This window comes from Uranotaenia lowii, chromosome 2, assembly GCF_029784155.1.
Source record: "Uranotaenia lowii strain MFRU-FL chromosome 2, ASM2978415v1, whole genome shotgun sequence".
In the NCBI taxonomy this organism is placed as follows: Eukaryota; Metazoa; Arthropoda; class Insecta; order Diptera; family Culicidae; genus Uranotaenia; species Uranotaenia lowii.
In genome coordinates, this window is record NC_073692.1 from 427,368,647 (window position 1) to 427,374,855 (window position 6,209).

Consider the following 6,209-nt stretch of genomic DNA (forward strand, 5'->3'; position numbering starts at 1 on the left):
CACAGGGGCTTAGGAACATGAATGGACGATTTGTGATGCCAATAAAAAAACAGTTTTTCATCAATAATTTTGGTTTCCGTCGGCCGATTTCTTTCAAAAACGGGTTTTCTTAAAACCATAAATTATGAAAAATATTTCATCCGAAGACTGCATTTCGATAAGAGTTAAGATAAAAAAAAAGTTATTAGGCTTCAAAAATGGGCTTACTTTTTTACGGTGGTATTCATTATTCATTACTGTTAATGAGGCGTCAATTTGTTCGACCGCAGTGATAAATACTATCCTTTAAAAAACCCGTTTTTGAAAGAAATCGGCACACGGGAACCAAAGTTAATGATGAAAAATAGGTTTTTCATGTTTCTTCCGAGCAAAATGTCTCAAAATCCCATACAAACTTCAGGTTCGTTGAGCGACCCATTCCCGTGATCCGATTTGACTCAAATTTGGCATGAGATCTTGTACCAGGACTAGAATCAATTTTAGCCTGCAGTACATAATATTTCACAGGTTTTGAATTTCCCATACCAATTTGGGGTAGTCTATTGTACATATTTCCGCCTTTGGGCGGGGTTTATGTTTCATCTTTTCTGCCTAACTCAGGATAATTTTTTTCTCAAAAAATCTATTCAGATTGGTGGTCACTCTTAGACTTAACCGCCATCATTTTTTTTAGATCGAAAAACACATGGACCAACGCTTTATGATGCCAATAAAATGATAATTTTTCGATAAAAGGTCTTTTTACATTTTTCTCACGTTTTTACTATAATAGCTGTAGCTTTCTTTAGATAGAAAAGAAAAGTTATATTTTGTTGTTTTATTGCTAATTGATTTCAACCAAGTGTTTTATTCGGTTTAGAGTGAATTGTGTTTAAGTTTGAAATTGCTGCTTGTACTCCATTTACCCGAAAACCATTGCCAACCAATGAAAAATCCCCAGAATTCCAATCGCCAGAAAGAACCATTCCCCAGAATTTTTTTCCCCAGACGAACCATTCCCCAGAAAAATTTTCACCAGAATGTACCATTTCCCAGAAATTTTTTCACCAGAATGAACCCTGTACCAGAAATCTTTTCGCCAGAAGGACCATTTCCTAGAAATTTGAAAACATTTATCCTTACTAGAAATTATTTTTAAAAAAAGGAATTGTTACAAAAAAAGTTGGGTTTCATAACTTTATTCTTTTGCGGCAAGGCCGCAACCAACGAGGATGAAGGGGCTGAGGCGGCACAAAGCCGCCGAAGCTCCCAAATCCAAGGAGGCCGCCGACCCGCCGTCGGAAGCGGCGGCCCTAAGACATTGGTCTAGGTCTGCCGGGGCTTCCTAGGTCTGCGTGAAAGCTAGGGGTGATCCCTTAGCCCCGTCCGCCACGCGACAGCGTGAAGGACAAAACGTCTTTCAAGTTCGAACGCGCAGCGTGAGGAGTCGGATACCAAAACGGTTTTTTAAAGGACCATGGTAAGCATTGAATCAATCAAAGTACCCAAACCATAAATAAAGCACAATTTTGGTTCTAAAATAAATTTAGTTGGAAAATTTCAAAGTCGTAGTTTCATTAAAAAAAAATCATTTTGAAAAAATTAATTTCGAATCATATTAAATATTTAAGAATTCATTAGAAAAAAAAACAAATAAAAATACTAGGGGAAAAAATCTGGGATTTGTGCCATTCTGGTAAATGTTCCATTCTGGGGGAAAAAATTCTGGGAAATGGTCCATTCTGGGAAAAAAAATTCTGGTAAATGGTGCATTCTGGGGAATTTTTTTCTGGGAAATGGTTCATTCTGGGGTTTGATTTCGGGTATTTGTCATTCTGGTAAAAATTCATTCTGGGCTATGGTTTTCGGGTAAATGGGATACAATCGAAATTGCTTTTAAAAAATGTAGGCATTACGTTTCAAAAAAAAAAATTTGAAAATTGTGCTACCGTGCATGCTTCGAAAATGAAGACTGTAAAAGACTGTAAATGGACTCGTTTTTCTAAAATTTATCTTTTTATTGGCATCACATATCATCCTGTGGTTATGAAATTTTTTTCAATTGTCAAGCATTTTTCCGTCCTTACTTCTTTCCGAACTAACAAGTGTATATCATCCAAACTCAAATATTAGAAAAACATTAAAAATTGCATTCGAGCGCAAAAACAATGGTTAAAATCGGTCCTTATTTGACGAAACGGCATGCATTTCACATTGAGTCATTTAGTCGCCTCAATAAAACAGTGATGAATATCACCCTTAAAAAAGTTAGCCAATATTTGAAGCTTAATAATTTTTTAATCTCAACTCTAATTGATATGTAACCTTCAGATAAAATATTTGTCATAGTTTAGGCTTTAAGAAAAACCGTTTTGAAAAAAAAAATCGGTCGAAGGAGACAACAGTTATTGACGAAAAACTGGGTTTTTCATAATCCTCTCGAACAAAATGTCTCAAAATCCCATACAAACTTCAGGCTCGTTGAGCGACCCCTTCCCGTGGTCCGATCTGGCCCAAATTTGGCATGATATCTTGTACTAAACCCAGGATCAATTTTAGCCTGCAGCGTTTAACTTTTTCAAAAGTCGGGTAATTTGGGGCAGTCTAGTGTAAGTTCAACACTTAGATATATATAACCGTTTGCCTCCAAAGTCCCTCTATGTGATGCACTTATACTCCTTTGCCACCAACTATTACATGACTTCCAAAAAGTAGTGGTTTTTCATCGGGACCAAAAAATTGAAAAAAAATGTAATTTACTTTTCTTTTGAATAGTTGATGATATTAAAAAAAAACCATATAAACTGTGATTCATCTGATTGCATTTAGTGATAATTCCAGAGGAAAAAAAATTATTAAATTTGATATTTTTTTTCTATTTTAACCACAAATGAGTGGATCACAAACTCCTGATTTCTGAATATATGGAGTGTGTTACGGATTTAAGGTTTAAACAAAAGCTTGAAAAGTGCAAAAAATGTATTTGTACGAGATAATTGGGTTAATATTGAAGCACCTTTCGTTTATTCACTGTTAAAAATCAACTCATAGTAACTGCAAGTATCTTTTCAATGCCCAATTGATCAGGAAAATGCGCACAAAACATGCACTGTTTTGAATTTCGTGGAAAAAAAACCTTATTCAAATTATTATAATATTTATCTTGATGAAACAATCGTTGTTTGGAGAGATGGACCAGAAGTTGTCAAGACAAGGTCGATCTCCAAACATAAAATTTCTTAACTTAGTTTACCAGAGTATATTCTAAACAAAAAAGCAAAAATAAATTCATTAAAAAATTAATTCACTCTTGTATAAATAAATAAATTTTCTTATCCATATCAAAAAGTTCAAAACACCTGAATGTAAAATTTTTTTGTGGCAAAGCGGTTGAGAAAATTAGTTTGGAGGCAAATTGGTATAAGTGCATGTGTTTGGAGACAAAGGGTTATAGGTATGATATGTGTCGCCTCAATTAACGCCAAATAAAGGTTATTTTTTGGGAAAATGTTGTAAAATGCTTTGTTTTCATTTAAAAAGATAATTTCCATGAACAAATTTCATAACAAAAAAATTTGTGGAATTTATTGGAACACAGCGAAGTTCAAGTGTTTTTTTTCTCCAAATTGACTTTTATGCGCTTATACCCCTCCAAGGGGGGGCTCCAAGGGCATTTTTATTTTGAAAATGAAAATTCTTACTGAAAATATCATTTTAATATGGTTGGGTTGTAGGTTGTGGGTTACCCATTAAAGCTCACAATTCGCACGACCTTCGTATAAATGAAATGCTTAGAAAAATGAAATAAAGAAATATTAATGAACGAGCTCACCAGAAATGCCAAGTAAAACGCCAACCCTAGATTCTGGTGATTGAATCTTCGGGGGATGGGATGGATTACTTTCCGAAAGTCCCATTGGAGGTCACTCAATTGGTTCCATCTTAAATGTTCATCCAGATTTCCTTTGTCCAGTTTCCAGATTTCAAAATATGTTTAATTTCTGATGCTGATGGCAGAAAAAAACGCGTCATCTTTCTTTGGCCACAGCTTAGCTTTCCATCAGTATGATTATTGTTACTATAAAATCAACAAACAATGTTATATGAAAGTTGCATGCAAGTCAGAAACTACATAGAAGATCACAAACATATGTATCTTAACAAATCACATTATGTTTTTGAAATAATATAAGTTAAACAATCATCACTTTATATGAAATTACAAACAACGCTTGGTTCTGACTTTGGTTAAAATTTGTTTGATTATTTAATTTTTTTAAATAAGGGAAAACCGAGCTTTATGAATGGTGAAAAATTAATCAAGCGTGAAAACGTCATCCTTCAGAATCCCCTAAACAGCATCCCCCACACATGCACATGACGTATTAAAGCTCACCTCCGTTATGGCTTCCTTCTGAGACTCCGGGTTTGTTGGAGGAAGTTGGTAGGTTTCACTTTCATGTTTCCGCCAAGTCAGCAGCATATGAAGGTAGCATAGGTAGCAGGTAAGTAAATCCTTCTTCCGTTTGCCTTCACTCAGGCTGCACAGTCATTCACAACACAACACAGTTGGTACCTCTTACTGCTTCGACTTCGAGACTTCCTGCAGTTTTGCTGCTGTTCTCTAGGGTGTGCAACAAGTCGTCGTCGTTGCTCAAGTTAAACCACGACACACGAAGCTGCTGTTTTTCTGCTGGGCTGGAAGTTTAAACTTTTAAGGTACCACGAGATGATTATCCACTCGAAGGGAAAAAAAAAATCCTCATTGTCTCTCTAATGAAGAGGAAACATTCTACACTTATCTGTACACTGTTTTCGAGTAGCCGTAATTTTATTCCGAACTTTGGCGCAAATAACGAGGAGTGAAATGTTGCATACACATCAGGATAAGGAAAAATAAGTGAAACAACCTCCTCGATGTAATCCTTGTTGAGGTGGATTTCCTTTTGTTGAAGCTTTGTGTTTTTTCTCTTATCTTGACGTCTAGTGGTAAACTGTTTTTCGAAATGTTGGTGTTACGTGGCTCCGTGTTCTTCTAGGTAAGATGCATTTGTGTGATTTATATTATGGTGTTGCTACTGCTGCTGCTACGAGAATTCCGCACATGAAACTTTTTGTATCTATCGCTCCGGGAAATTTCAAAACAGCGATCACTTTTGTGTTGTAATCTTTGACCTCATTCACTCACCCAAGTGGAAAAACTTTAATAAACCAGCAGCTTTTTGTTTATCGCACCACTTTTTTCAATTACGGACAGCTTTTGTATGCAGAGCTAGTGCCTCCACTTTGCTTGAACTTTGCCTCGAGCAGCGCATTTTTATCTAGTACCCACTTAAATCACTCTTCTCTATCATACAGAGCCCGGTTGATGGCACACTGTTGAATTGATAACGCGGCACTGCTAGATGAAACTCTATTCAAAACAGCTGGGAGCGTGAATTTGAAACCGGCATTTCTCAAACGAGAAACCAGGCGGACCCGGGAGGAACATTTCAAATCATGTGCATGAAGTGCCTAATCAGATTTTATATCACCATATTCACTTTGGAAAACCAACAGAAGCGAAAAAAACACGGAAATCAAAGGATCACACTGATGAAGAACTTGTCGCCCCAATAACGGTTATCCAGCATATCGTTTGAATTTGTCCAGTAGAATGCAACAACGGGAGCAAACCCGGACCATCTAAAATGTGCAACCGTACGCGAGTAAAACTCCGGACGAACTGATCCCTGCTGATTCAGAACAGGACCATTCAACCGTTTCATTTCCGTCCGTCTACTGCTCCGCCCGGCCGGAGATTTCAGACACTGTTGCTGCTGACTGGAAGAGCATACTGGTGTTCGTGGTCGTTTGGTCATCTACTGGCTGCCTGGCTCGTTCGTGCCCATAGGAATGTTTTTCCCTTCCGAAGGGCCCCAAGGGCATGCGCGATAGGGTCGGGCGCGAACATTTCCTGCCCTGGGTTGCCAGTTATGGGAATTGGAGGTTTTTTTTTTATCCGAAACAGATTCAAATTGTAACTGCCAAAAACCATTTCCTAGTATCAATGGTTTCAATGCAAAAAAAAGTATAATATGTACCTGGTAGATTCTAATCAGTGAGCCAGAAAAAGATTACACAATGTTGTCCCTGAATGAAATATATATTTTTGAAAGCTTTCATTGAAATAATATTTCAACAACACTTTTTTTTTCGATAAGATCGATTTTCGAGCTGTATCACAAAGA

At 36.8% G+C, this 6,209-nt stretch overlaps 1 protein-coding gene across 2 annotated transcripts in view; it reads right to left on the minus strand.

The window, feature by feature from the left end:
- LOC129745994 (sex peptide receptor) overlaps positions 1-5,739 on the minus strand; it is a 143,896-nt gene extending 138,157 nt beyond the window's left edge. For both annotated transcript variants that reach the window (XM_055739409.1, XM_055739408.1), the window contains exon 1: positions 4,376-5,739. The gene's annotated coding sequence lies outside the window, so the exon portion shown is untranslated. The remainder of the gene's footprint in view (positions 1-4,375) is intronic.
- Positions 5,740-6,209: the final 470 nt, after the last annotated feature.